Source organism: Oncorhynchus mykiss, chromosome 32 (assembly GCF_013265735.2).
Source record: "Oncorhynchus mykiss isolate Arlee chromosome 32, USDA_OmykA_1.1, whole genome shotgun sequence".
NCBI lineage: Eukaryota > Metazoa > Chordata > Actinopteri > Salmoniformes > Salmonidae > Oncorhynchus > Oncorhynchus mykiss.
Genome location: NC_050572.1, coordinates 31,023,595 through 31,039,111, shown reverse-complemented (window position 1 = coordinate 31,039,111; position 15,517 = coordinate 31,023,595). Strand labels below are relative to the sequence as shown.

Genomic DNA, 15,517 nt, shown 5'->3' with positions numbered 1-15,517 from the left:
CGTTTGCCAGGCATAGCCTATTAACCCCAATATCTGGTCTACCTCTGCTGTAGTTAAAATAAGATTTTTAAAAAAATAATTAAAAGATGCCCGTTACAAATGCAAGAGAATTGACTCGTTTTAAGAATATGGTGTAGAAATGTTTACCTCAGGTGTTCAGGGCAGTTGCAGAAGCTAATTTGTGATGGATGTGCTTTCTGCTCACTCTCTGTTAACTAAATGAGTACAAACACATTTTTGATAGTGTGAGAGCCAAGAGACATAGTTGAGATAGATAACCACGTTTACAAGCTAAACTCCTTGTGACCCGACTCTGTGCTGTTTAGAATTCCACAGAATAGTGTTTGAGTTGGCCGTCGGCGAAGACCTGACTATCACTTTACAGAACTCACTCATTTTTGTTGTTGACATGAGGATTTTTGGAGTTCCTCGTCTCGTTGGTCTTGAGGAAATGCCCTCGGGTAGTACATTTCTGCTGTTTGCAAACTCGCTCATCTCCATTTCCATCAGGTTTAACCACTCGGCCTCAGACAGTGGGGCCTCAGTCAGCTGGAGCCAGCCACCAATGTAGTAGCCATCACGCGACATGCGGAACAGGAGTTGTGTACACATGCGTGCGCTTACACCCGCACACATTTTATAGATACACAAGTTTTAGTGAATGACGTTTTATTGGAGTGTGACACAAGGAACCACACAAGTGTTGATATCATTACAAATGGATGTCCATCACGGTAGTTATTCAGATTCAAAATGGCATCAAAATGCCAAGAGAAACATGAGTCCTGTATCCACAATTGTGTTGTGTGAGATTGAAAATAATCTCTTAGGATTAGTTTCCACTGAGGTCTCTTCATTTCCTCACTGAGGCGAGCCTTGAACCCCTGTGTGTGTCTGTATGTGTGTCCAGATAGCTGAGGGATGATGACGCGCGCTGACAGGTAATGGAAAGGATCCCTCCCAATCCCCAGGATGATAGGTCTTATCTGCAGTGTTGCGCAACAACCCCCCCCCACTTCACGCTCTTTCTAAATGGGTGACTGCTCACACAGTAGCCCAGCCGTTGCTCATTCATGAGTAACCAACCCATGAGACATGACCCATAGAACAACACCTTAGTCAGGAAATGCAGTATTCACTCCCTCTGTCAAATGTCTCGCATGGCAAATTCTACAATGTGACGTGTTACGTTTGTATTCACAGGTAAGGAGATCACAGATGTTTTGGACTTCTAGATACGAAAGTTTGTTATTTTACTATTTTAATTGAAGTCAGTGTGACTCTAAATGTAAACTCATCTCTTTAGCCGATATCCTGCCCCATTTTCCACTCCAGCTGTGTTTCGTTAAAATACCTGTCTGAAGGCACGTGAAACAGCAAAATCAACTGTTGCTTGTTTGTCTGGGCAAGGCCTCCTCCACACGGCCTTACTCAGGACCCCTGTGAATCCCTTGCCAAGCTTGGATGGGTTGCGGACAACATTTCACTTGAACCTTTGCCAAGGACTGTTTGCTTTACTCCCCGGGCCTCATGAGACTTGATCTGTGTGAAGTCATGCTCTGCGGAGAGTTTACGTCTCAGCGCGTGCCTGCAAGGGTGTGGAGTCTGATTCATCTGGCCATGCATGGGTGTGAGGGTGCAAGTGTGTGGTGTGTTTCGTGGGGGTCATTAGCCAACGGACATCATTCATACCCACCCCAGTCAGACTGAGAAAGACCTGTGTATTTTTGTGAACTTTCGTTCTGAGTGTAGAGGAACTTTGAGGTTGTGGGAGAATCTTCCAGTGTGCTTTTTGCACACCCCGGGGAGAGGGAGATGTGCCCAGTAATGATGAGTGTGGCTATACACATGAATATACACATGAATGAGTGTGAGAGGATGTGAAAGAAAATGTCTGGGGGGAGAGGAAAAAAGTGAGAGGAGACAAAGAGAGCAAATGTGGGTGAGAGAAAAACAACATATGAGAAAGACCGGGCCACTGAAACAGTTAGCTTAAAGGAAGGTTTTTCTTTCCATTAGTCCACTGTTGATGCAGTCCCAAAATGTTGTCCATCTCCACAATCAAGTTTTCAATATATAGGACTTTCAAAAACCGAATTCTAAGGATGTGGCAAGTTACAAATAGCTTTTTGACAGTCCTATAGCTCAACTTGATAGCTATTTTGTGACTGCATCAACAGTGGACTAATGAAGAAAATACCAAAATTATAGTTTGAGTGGATATTCCTTTAAGTGAAGATGATGAGTAAAACCTGATGTTGCGTTTTTCCATAATACAGTACCTCTTGGCCCAGCCTGAGGCTACAGCTGCTGGGTGGAGTTAGGGTGGGGTAGGGTGAGGATCTATGTCCTTGCTTGATGATGAGGTGGTGGGGAAGGATCTATGGCAGTGTTGGTTCTTTTATACAAGGGTTACGTCTGTAACCTCCGGTTGCCACTAGATGAGGTTGTAATAAACAGAGCATTTTGTTTTTCTCTTCTTCTAACAAATTTGGCTCGATCTTTTGGAAGGTTTAAGCTATAAAACATTATGACCCTTCACTGAACGAGAAGACTCTCAGGAACACGTATGTGTCTTCTGTTTCCCTACAATATCTGACCAAATTATGAAAGACAATTGTACTTTTAATTCTCTAAAGTCAGTGTGGAAGAGGTGACAAAATGATTGTCTATCAACAATGACAAGCAACTGGGGTCTGACAATCTGGATGGAAAATTACTGAGGATAATAGTGGATGATATTACCACTCCTATTTGCCACAGCTTCAATTTAAGCCTACTAGAAAGTGTGTGCCCTCAGGCCTGGAGGGAAGCTAAAGTCATTCCGCTACCAAAGAATAGTAAAGCCCCCCCTTTGCTGGCTCAAATAGCCGACCAATCAGCCTGTTACCAACCCTTAGTAAACTTCTGGAACAAATTGTGTTTGACCAGATACAATGCTATTTCACAGTAACAGCACGCATATAGGGAAGGACACTCAACAAGCACAGCACTTACACAAATGACTGATTGGCTGAGAGAAAATGATGTTAAAATGATTTTGGGGGCTGTCTTGTTAGATCATGTTAAAAGCTGCACTGAAGTCTATCAGTCTGCTGCTGGGAAAACTTGTGTTATGGCTTTACACCACCTGCTATAAAGTGGATAAAAAGTTACTTGTCTAACAGAACACAGAGGGTGTTCTTTAATGGAAGCCTCTAAAACATAATCCAGGTAGAAGCAGGAATTCCCCAGGGTAGCTGTTTAGGTCCCTTGCTTTTTATTCAATCGTTACCAACGACATGCCACTGGCTTTGGGTAAGGCCAGTGTGTCTATGTATGCAGATGACTCAACACTATACACGTCAGCTACTACAGAAACTGAAATGACTGCAACACTTAACTTCTTGATGTTAGCGGGACAATTATCATCAACAACGGCTGAATTGCAGAGCGCCACAGTCAAATAATATTACAAAAAATATTTATATTCATGAAATCACAAGTGCAATATAGCAAAACACAGCTTAGCTTTTTGTTAATCCACCTGTCGTGTCAGATTTTGAAAATATGCTTACAGCGAAAGCAATCCAAGCGTTTGTGTACGTTTATCGACCACTAGACAAAACATTATGAACACCTAGCATCAAAGTAGCTTGGCCACAAATCAGGAAAGCAATCAAATTAATCGCTTACCTTTTGATGATCTTCAGATGTTTTCACTCACGAGACTCCCAGCTACACAATAAATGTTCCTTTTGTTCCATAAAGATTATTTTTATATCCAAAATACCTCTGTTTGTTTGGCGCGTTATGTTCAGAAATCCACAGGCTCGAGCGGTCACGACAACGCAGACAAATTCCAAATAGCATCCGTAATGTCCACAGAAACATGTCAATCGTTTTTTATAATCAATCCTCAGGTTGTTTTTAAAATATATAATCGATAATATATCAACCGGCACTGTTTCTTTTTCAGTAGGAGAGGGAGAGACAATGGCTGCCCCACTCTGTTGCGCCAGCAAAACTCATGCGAACACCCAGCTATCCACTACGCAATGTTATCTTTCTCGCCACTTCCTGGTTTGATTTTCCTCCGGTTTTCGCCTGCAATATCAGTTCTGTTATACTCACAGACAATATTTGGACAGTTTTGGAAACAGGTTTGTTTCCTATCCTTATGTCAATTATATGTATATTCTAGCATATGGGCCTGAAATATGCCGTTTACTTTCGGAACGTTATTTTTCCAAACATAAAAATACTGCCCCCTAGCTGAAAGAGGTTAACAAAGAGCTGCAGTTAGTTTCAGAATGGGTAGCAATGAATAAGTTAGTCCTAAATATTTCCAAAACTAAGAGCATTGTATTTGGGACATAGCATTCACCAAACCTCAACTACATCTTGTATTGAATAATGTTGAAAATGAGCAAGTTGAGGTGACTGAACTCCTGAGAGTAACCCTGGATTGTAAACTGTAATGGTCAAAACATTGATACAACAATAGCTAAGATGGGGAGAAGTCTGTCCATAATAAAGCGCTGCTCTGCCTTAACACTATCAGCAAGGCAGGTCCGACAGGCCCTGGTTTTGTTGCACCTGGACTACTGTTGTCTGCACCTGGACTAACAAGTCTACATAGTTCAAATGGAGAGAATTAAAAAAACAAAAACGTGTGGTCAGGTGCCACAGAGGGACTTGGGAAAATTGCAGTTGGCTCAGAACAGGGCAGCACGGCTGGCCCTTGGATGCACACAGAGAGCTAACGTTAATGACATGTATGTCAATCTCTCATGGCTCAAAGTGGAAGAGAGATTGACTTCCTCATTACTTGTTTTTGTAAGAGGTGTTGACAAGCTAAAGTCACTGAGCTGTCTGTTTTAAAATACTAGCACACAGCTCGGACACCCATGCATACCCCACAAGACATGCCACCAGAGGTCTCTTCACAGTCCCCAAGTCCAGAACAGACTATGGGAGACGCACAGTACTACATAGAGCCATGACTACATGGAACTCTATTCCACATCAGGTGCACGTAGTAGATTCAGATTTTTTAAAAACAGGTAAAAATACACCTTATGGAACAGCGGGACTGTGAAGTAACACAAACACAGGCACAGACGCATGCATACACACACCATAACATACACACACACACACACACTTGGATTTTGCGTTGTAGATATGAAGGTAGTGGAGTAGGGGCCCGAGGGGGCACGCTTAGTGTGTTATGAATTCTGTAATGTTAAAATTGTATAACTGCCTTAATTTTGCCGGACCTCAGGAAGAGTAGCCGCTGCTGTAGTGTAGCTACATACTGTAGAAAATCATACACCATTATTGCCTGATGATCTTCTGAACTTCCCAATACCTTTCTGATGCATTTCAGTCACTTCAAACCATACTTCCTTCAGATTGAAATACTTTCGAAATTACTGTCAGACTGATTTGTAATAGGCCCAATTAAAGAAGTTAACATTGGCCATTGATTACCTAACTGTTTTTTTCATGGTGGGGGTCGCAAAACAATTTTGATATTTTATTTTATTTATTTTTTATTTCACCTTTATTTAACCAGGTAGGCAAGTTGAGAACAAGTTCTCATTTACAATTGCGACCTGGCCAAGGATAAAGCAAAGCAGTTCGACAGACAACGACACAGAGTTACACATGGAGTAAAACAAACATACAGTCAATAATACAGTTGAAACAAGTCTATATACGATGTGAGCAAATGAGGTGGGAAGGGAGGTAAAGGCAAAAAAAGGCCATGGTGGCAAAGTAAATACAATATAGCAAGTAAAACACTGGAATGGTAGATTTGCAATGGAAGAATGTGCAAAGTAGAAATAAAAATAATGGGGTGCAAAGGAGCAAAATAAATTAAATACAGTAAGGAAAGAGGTAGTTGTTTGGGCTAAATTATAGGTGGGCTATGTACAGGTGCAGTAATCTGTGAGCTGCTCTGACAGTTGGTGCTTAAAGCTAGTGAGGGAGATAAGTGTTTCCAGTTTCAGAGATTTTTGTAGTTCCAGTCATTGGCAGCAGAGAACTGGAAGGAGAGGCGGCCAAAGAAATAATTGGTTTTGGGGGTGACTAGAGAGATATACCTGCTGGAGCGCGTGCTACAGGTGGGAGATGCTATGGTGACCAGCGAGCTGAGATAAGGGGGGACTTTACCTAGCAGGGTCTTGTAGATGACCTGGAGCCAGTGGGTTTGGTGACGAGTATGAAGCGAGGGCCAGCCAACGAGAGCATACAGGTCGCAATGGTGGGTAGTATATGGGGCTTTGGTGACGGATTGCACTGTGATAGACTGCATCCAATTTGTTGAGTAGGGTATTGGAGGCTATTTTTTAAATGACATCGCCAAAGTCGAGGATTGGTAGGATGGTCAGTTTTACAAGGGTATGTTTGGCAGCATGAGTGAAGGATGCTTTGTTGCGAAATAGGAAGCCAATTCTAGATTTAACTTTGGATTGGAGATGTTTGATATGGGTCTGGAAGGAGAGTTTACAGTCTAACCAGACACCTAAGTATTTGTAGTTGTCCACGTATTCTAAGTCAGAGCCGTCCAGAGTAGTGATGTTGGACAGGCGGGTAGGTGCAGGTAGAGATCGGTTGAAGAGCATGCATTTAGTTGGAGGCCACGGAAGGAGAGTTGTATGGCATTGAAGCTTGCCTGGAGGGTTGTTAACAGTGTCCAAAGAAGGGCCAAAAACGTTTGGGAACCCCTGTCTATTTCTTTGCCTGGGAGGCTGAGAAGAGACGGTTGGTTGTGACTAAACACATCTAACATGATTGGTGCTGATCAAATGTTCACCGTCGAACTTTGAGTCTGGCCCTCGTTTGTGTACTCAGCACTGAGATCTGGAACACAAATGGCTTGGCCCGAGCCCAGTTCTTCCTGGATTAACCAGAACTGAGCACCCGAGAGAGAGACGACCCATATCAGACCCTGAGGTGAGGGGGTGGTGCCTTTCAGACAGGTATTTTAACGCAACACAGCTGAAGTGGAAAATGGGGCAGGATATCGGCTAAAGAGATGAGTTTACATTTAAAGAGTCACACTGACTTCAATTGAAATAGTAAAATATCAAACTTCAATGTCTAGGAGTTCTAAAAAAAAATGTGTTAGTCCACTGTTGATGCAGTCACAAAATAGCAATCAAGTTTTCAAGATATAGGACTGTCAAAAAGCTATTTGTAACTTGCCACATCATTACAGTCCGGTGTTTTGAAAGCCCTATATCTTGAAAACTTGATTGCTGACATGCACAACATTTTGGGACTGCATCAACAGTGAACTAATGGAAGAAAAAAACATACCAAAAGAAAGTTACTGGATTTTCTGGCTTCTCTCTCCCCTAGAAAACCCCTGAATAATGTAATTAATTAATGTGTATTGCCATCCTCCCATTTCCTGGCGCAACCACTTCTGTGAGGGAGAATCCCAGTGGAGAAGCACATCCCCGTTGAAGCATAGACCACACTCATCATTACTACGCACATCTCTCTCTCCCTGGGGTGGGCAAATAGCACACTGGAAGTTTCTCCCACCACCTCAGTACCTCTACGCTCAGATGGGCTGGGTATGAATGTTGACTGATGTCGCCCACAAACACGTCACACTCTTGCACTCTCTCACACACACATACACCCATGCATGGCCAGATTAATCATCACAGATTCCACACCCTTGCAGGCACGCGCTGAGACGTAAACTCTCTGCAGAACATGACTTCACACAGATCCAAGTCTCCAAGTGAAATGTTGTCCGCAACTCCAGCAACCTTGGCAAGGGATTCACAGGGGTCCTGAGTAAGGCCGTGTGGAGGAGGCCTTGCCCAGACAAACAAGCAACAGGCGATTTTTGCTGTTTCACGTTCTCCACTAACTCCTAAGCTGAAGCGGTTTTCTCATGACCTCCACAACAAAGGAGCACTGTGTGCCCAGGGCCTGGAAAGAGCCACTTCATAGGTGGGGTGGGCATGGAGGACAAACAATTACCTTGAGCTGGTGTTTTTGCGAGACGTCTCCCGCTAACAGAGCTTGGAGAAGGACGGAGTGGTGAAAGGTGACCTTGCACACAATGAAACCAGTGTTCAACTAGAGAGGGGTGGCAAAAGCAACCTTGACCAGGGCCTAATGACAAGTGTTGACTACATTAACCCCAACATTTTCAACTGGAATCACACATTTTTCATGTAGGGCTGTAGTCTGTTCAAAACATACACTGCTCAAAAAAATAAAGGGAACACTTAAACAACACAATGTAACTCCAAGTCAATCACACTTCTGTGAAATCAAACTGTCCACTTAGGAAGCAACACTGATTGACAATACATTTCACATGCTGTTGTGCAAATGGAATAGACAACAGGTGGAAATTATAGGCATTTAGCAAGACACCCCCAATAAAGGAGTGGTTCTGCAGGTGGGGACCACAAACCACTTCTCAGTTCCTATGCTTCCTGGCTGATGTTCTGGTCACTTTTGAATGCTGGCGGTGCTTTCACTCTAGTGGTAGCATGAGACGGAGTCTACAACCCACACAAGTGGCTCAGGTAGTGCAGCTCATCCAGGATGGCACATCAATGCGAGATGTGGCAAGAAGGTTTGCTGTGTCTGTCAGTGTAGTGTCCAGAGCATGGAGGCGCTACCAGGAGACAGGCCAGTACATCAGGAGACGTGGAGGAGGCCGTAGGAGGACATCAACCCAGCAGCAGGACCGCTACCTCCGCCTTTGTGCAAGGAGGAGCAGGAGGAGCACTGCCAGAGCCCTGCTAAATGACCTCCAGCAGGCCACAAATGTGCATGTGTCTGCTCAAACGGTCAGAAACAGACTCCATGAGGGTGGTATGAGGGCCCGACGTCCACAGGTGGGGGTTGTGCTTACAGCCCAACACCGTGCAAGACGTTTGGCATTTGCAAGAGAACACCAAGATTGGCAAATTCGCCACTGGCGCCCTGTGCTCTTCACAGATGAAAGCAGGTTCACACTGAGCACGTGACAGACGTGACAGTCTGGAGACGCCGTGGAGAACGTTCTGCTGCCTGCAACATCCTCCAGCATGACCGGTTTGGCGGTGGGTCAGTCATGGTGTGGGGTGGCATTTCTTTGGGGGGCCGCACAGCCCTCCATGTGCTCGCCAGAGGTAGCCTGACTGCCATTAGGTACCGAGATGAGATCCTCAGACCCTTTGTGAGACCATATGCTGTTGCGGTTGGCCCTGGGTTCCTCCTAATGCAAGACAATGCTAGACCTCATGTGGCTGGAGTGTGTCAGCAGTTCCTGCAAGAGGAAGGCATTGATGCTATGGACTGGCCCGCCCGTTCCCCAGACCTGAATCCAATTGAGCACATCTGGGACATCATGTCTCGCTCCATCCACCACGTTGCACCACAGACTGTCCAGGAGTTGGCGGATGCTTTAGTCCAGGTCTGGGAGGAGATCCCTCAGGAGACCATACACCACCTCATCGGGAGCATGCCCAGGCGTTGTAGGGAGGTCATACAGGCACGTGGAGGCCACACACACTACTGAGCCTCATTTTGACTTGTTTTAAGGACATCAAAGTTGGATCAGCCTGTAGTGTGGTTTACCACTTTAATTTTGAGTGTGATTCCAAATCCAGACCTCCATTGGTTGATAAATTTGATTTCCATTGATCATTTTTGTGATTTTGTTGTCAGCACATTCAACTATGTAAAGGAAAAAGTATTTTAATAAGAATATTTCATTCATTCAGATCTAGGATGTGTTATTTTAGAGTTCCCTTTATTTTTTTGAGCAGTGTATTTATTGGCTGAATACATGACTATTTTTGAGGACGTTACTGCATAAAATAATCAGATTGCTTAACCTTTTGTGAACCCAGAGGTAGAACTTGCTTTCAATGCAAGGAAATTAAGACTTGAAGAGAATACTTCTCAAAAGCATCATTTTTAACGTCTTTATGATTCAGTCGTATGATCAGGGTGCTAAGTATAGTGGTCGATGTAAATGGTTCCCAAGCTCTCTGCTACAATGACACAAACCAGTCAAACCCCCCACGCTGTCTTCACTGCAGCTCATACAGAGTAAACCCATATTTCACCAAACTTTGTACTGTTGCAAAAACTACTCTTCAGAGTTCAAGCGGAACTAGTCTTGTCCACCAGCCGTGTGTCTGACAGCTGTGAACCCAGGAAAGCCATGCGAAAGCAGAACGAATGCATTCACAAGTCTTTAAAAAAAAAACAGTTTCTGTGAAAAGCGTGAAATAGGCCTAATCAATGTAATACGTTTGACTGTTGACTGGTTTTGAGGAATTGCCTAAAGCTGTTTTCTGGGTTCACTCACAGCACTTACTGTTCAAGTCTCATTAATGTTGTCAATGTTTTGTCGTCTGTAACGCCCATGGCGTTCTAGTATTAGCTTCTGACGCCCCAGGCTTACGCGTTCTCTCTTGACAGGAGGTACAGGAGGAATTGTAACAGATCATAACAGTTTTCTGGGTGGCAGTGCCTCTGTTCAGTAAGCAGAAGTGTTAGAACAATTCAGAACACTGATGTACTTGTCAGGCATCCACACGTATAGATCACTATACACGCATGCATTTGTGCTGTGTTTAAATCGAGGCCTGTGTGTTAAATTTAAGGGTTGTGTGCGTGCATGTGTTTTTGAACACCTCTGTTTTTTATGTGTGGCCGTGTTTGAGTCAGGACTGTATTTCTGTGAATGCATTCAATAGCTGGCCGTATGGTTGAGCCGCGGTACATGTATGTTTCCGCTGTTGTCTTAGCACATGACTCCAAATCTTATCTCTTATAAAACCGAGATCTCATCTCACCAGAAATACTGCTCTAAGCAGGAAGTGGCTTTGTGCATTGTTCGTCAGCTCAATGTCACACATACACAGGCACCTTTCGCAGTCACTGAACACAAAGCTGTCATAGTGAAGCTTTGTGCCGATGTCAAAAATAAATAATATATACACATACAGTTGAAGTCGGAAGTTTACATAGTTAGGTTGGAGTCAGTAAAACTAGTTTTTCAACCACTCCACACATTTCTTGTTAACAAACTATAGTTTTGGCAAGTCAGTTAGGACATCTACTTTGACACAAGTCATTTTTCCAGCAATTGTTTACAGACAGATTATTTCACTTAAATAATTCACTGTATCACAATTCCAGTGGGTCAGAAGTTTACATACACTAAGTTGACTGTGCCTTTAAACAGCTTGGAAAATTCCCGAAAATGATGTCATGGGTTTAGAAGCTTCTGATAGGCAAATAATTTGAGACAATTGGAGGTGTACCTGCGGATTTATTTCAAGGCCTACCTTCACTCAGTGCATTTTGCTTGGCATAATAAAAATCAAAATAAATCAGCCAAGACCTCAGAAAAAACATGTAGACATCCACAAATGCAAGGAAAAGCAAGGAAGAATCCACTGCTCCAAAACCGCCATAAAATAGCCAGACTGGTTTGCAACTGCACATGGGGACAAAGATTGTACTTTTTAGAGAAATGTCCTCTGGTCTGATGAAACAAAAATATAACTTTTTGGCCATAATGACCATTGTTATGTTTGGAGGAAAAAGGGGATGTTTGCAAGCCGAAGAACACCATCCCAACCGTGAAGCACGGGGGTGGCAGCATTATCTTGTGGTGGTGCTTTGCTGCAGGAGGGATTGGTGCACTTCACAAAATAGATGGCATCATGATGATGGAAAATTGTGTGGATATATTGAAGCAACATCTCAAGGCATCAGTCAGAAGGTTCTTAGTCGCAAATGGGTCTTCCAAATGGACAATGACCCCAAGCGTACTTCCAATGTTATGGCTTAAGGACAACAAAGTCAAGGTATTGGAGTGGCCATCACAAAGCCCTGACCTTAATCCTATAGAACATTTGTGGGCAGAACTGAAAAAGTGTGTGCGAGCAAGGAGGCCTACAAACCTGACTCAGTTACACCAGCTCTGTCAGGAGGAATCGGCCAAAATTCACCCAACATCGACAACAGCCACCCTCGAAGCAGCGTTACCCATGCAGAACAAGGGGAATAACTACTCCAAGTCTCAGAGCGAGTGACGTTTGAAGCGCTATTAGCGCGCACCCGCTAACTAGCTAGCTATTTGACATTGGTTACACCAGCCTAATCTCGGGAGTTGATAGGCTTGAAGTCATAAACAGCTCAATGCTTGAAGTATTGCGAAGAGCTGCTGATAAAAAAATGCACAAAATTACTGTTTGAATGAATGCTCTCGAGCCTGCTGCTGCCTACCATCGCTCAGTCAGACTGCTCTATCATATCATAGACTTAATTATAATAACACACAGAAATACGAGCTTTTGGTCATTAATATGGTCGAATCCGGAAACTATCATCTCGAAAACAAGACGTTTATTCTTTCAGTGAAATACGGAACCGTTCCGTATTTTATCTAATGGGTGGCATCCCGAAGTCTAAATATTCCTGTTACATTGCACAACCTTCAATGTTATGTCAAAATTACTTAACATTCTGGCAAATTAGTTCGCAACGAGCCATGCGGCCCAAACTGTTACATATACTCTGACTCTGCATGCAATGAACACAAGAGAAGTGACACAATTTCACCTGGTTAATATCGCCTGCTATCCTGGATTTCTTTTAGTTAAATATGCATGTTTAAAAATATATACTTCTGTGCATTGATTTTAAGAAAGGCATTGATGTTTATGGTTAGGGACAGTCGTGTAGCAATTGTGCTTTTTTTTCGCAAATGCGCTTTTGTTAAATCATCCACCGTTTGGCGTAGTTGGCTGTCTTTGTTAGAAAGAAATGGTCTTCGCACAGTTCGCAATGAGCCAGACGGCCCAAACTGCTGCATATACCCTGACTCTGTTGCAAGGGAAGTGACAAAGATATTCATGTTAGCAGGCAATATTAACTAAATATGCAGGTTTAAAAATATATTATTGTGTATTGATTTTAGGAAATGCATTGATGTTTATGGTTAGGTACACGTTGGCGCAACAACAGTCCTTTTTCGCGAATGTGCACCGCATCAATTATATGCAACGCAGGACACTAGATAAACTAGTAATATCATCAACCATGTGTAGTTAACTAGTGATTATGATTGTTTTTTATAAGATAAGTTTAATGCTAGCTAGCAACTTACCTTGGCTTCTTATTGCATTCCCGTAACAGGCAGGTTCCTCGTGGAGTGCAATGAGAGGCAGGTGGTTAGAGCGTTGGACTAGTTAACCCTAAGGTTGCAAGATTGAATCCCTGAGCTGACAAGGTAAAAATCTGTCATTCTGCCCCTGAACAAAGCAGTTAACCCACCGTTCCTAGGCCATCATTGAAAGTAAGAATGTGTTCTTAACTGACTTGCCTCGTTAAATAAAGGTGTAAAAAAAAATGGCCAAATCGGTGTCCAAAAATACCGATTTCCTATTGTTGTGAAAACTTGAAATCGGCCCTAATTAATGGGTCAGCCTCTAGTCCAAGCACACCAAGCCAGTCGTGAAGAGGGCATGAAAAAACATATTCCCCCTCAGGAGACTGAAAAGACTTGGCATGGGTCCTCAGATCCTCAAAAAGTTCTACAGCTGCACCATCGGGAGCATCCTGACTGTTTGCATCACTGCCTGGTATGGCAACTGCTCGGCCTCCGAGCGCAAGGTATTGAGTACGGCCCAGTACATCACTGGGACCAACCAAGCTTCCTGCCATTCAGGACCTCTATAACAGGTGGTGTCAGAGGAAGGCCCTAAAAGTTGTCAAAGACCCCAGCCACCCTAGTCATAGACTGTACTCTCTGCTATTGCACAGCGAGCGGTCTAGACCCCCCCCCCCCTGCTACTTTCTGTTTATTATCTATGCATAGTCACTTTACCTTCCTACATGTACAGTGCCTTGCGAAAGTATTCGGCCCCCTTGAACTTTGCGACCTTTTGCCACATTTCAGGCTTCAAACATAAAGATATAAAACTATTTTTTTGTGAAGAATCAACAACAAGTGGGACACAATCATGAAGTGGAATGACATTTATTGGATATTTCAAACTTTTTTAACAAATCAAAAACTGAAAAATTGGGCGTGCAAAATTATTCAGCCCCTTTACTTTCAGTGCAGCAAACTCTCTCCAGAAGTTCAGTGAGGATCTCTGAATGATCCAATGTTGACCTAAATGACTAATGATGATAAATACAATTCACCTGTGTGTAATCAAGTCTCCGTATAAATGCACCTGCACTGTGATAGTCTCAGAGGTCCGTTAAAAGCGCAGAGAGCATCATGAAGAACAAGGAACACACCAGGCAGGTCCGAGATACTGTTGTGAAGAAGTTTAAAGCCGGATTTGGATACAAAAAGATTTCCCAAGCTTTAAACATCCCAAGGAGCACTGTGCAAGCGATAATATTGAAATGGAAGGAGTATCAGACCACTGCAAATCTACCAAGACCTGGCCATCCTTCTAAACTTTCAGCTCATACAAGGAGAAGACTGATCAGAGATGCAGCCAAGAGGCCCATGATCACTCTGGATGAACTGCAGAGATCTACAGCTGAGGTGGGAGACTCTGTCCATAGGACAACAATCAGTCGTATATTGCACAAATCTGGCCTTTATGGAAGAGTGGCAAGAAGAAAGCCATTTCTTAAAGATATCCATAAAAAGTGTCGTTTAAAGTTTGCCACAAGCCACCTGGGAGACACACCAAACATGTGGAAAAAGGTGCTCTGGTCAGATGAAACCAAAATTGAACTTTTTGGCAACAATGCAAAACGTTATGTTTGGCGTAAAAGCAACACAGCTGAACACCACATCCCCACTGTCAAACATGGTGGTGGCAGCATCATGGTTTGGGCCTGCTTTTCTTCAGCAGGGACAGGGAAGATGGTTAAAATTGATGGGAAGATGGATGGAGCCAAATACAGGACCATTCTGGAAGAAAACCTGATGGAGTCTGCAAAAGACCTGAGACTGGGACGGAGATTTGTCTTCCAACAAGACAATGATCCAAAACATAAAGCAAAATCTACAGTCTCTCGATGTGCAAAACTGATAGAGACATACCCCAAGCGACTTACAGCTGTAATCGCAGCAAAAGGTGGCGCTACAAAGTATTAACTTAAGGGGGCTGAATAATTTTGCACGCCCAATTTTTCAGTTTTTGATTTGTTAAAAAAGTTTGAAATATCCAATAAATGTCATTCCACTTCATGATTGTGTCCCACTTGTTGCTGATTCTTCACAAAAAAATACAGTTTTATATCTTTATGTTTGAAGCCTGAAATGTGGCAAAAGGTCGCAAAGTTCAAGGGGGCCGAATACTTTCGCAAGGCACTGTATATATTCCCTCAACTCACCTGTACCCCCGCACATTGACTCTGTACCAGTACCCCCTGTATATCGCCTCTCTACTGTTATTTTACTGCTGTTCTTGAATTCTTTAAAAAATATATATACACAGCTCACAAAAATAAAGGGAACACTAAAATTACACATCCTAGATCTGAATGAATGAAATATTCTTATTAAATACTT

General features: G+C 43.2%; 1 protein-coding gene across 6 annotated transcripts in view; it reads left to right on the top strand.

Annotated features, from left to right (window-relative positions):
- LOC110488263 (semaphorin-4A) overlaps positions 1-15,517 on the top strand; it is a 61,799-nt gene that overhangs the window by 28,212 nt on the left and 18,070 nt on the right. The gene's annotated exons all lie outside the window — the stretch shown is intronic.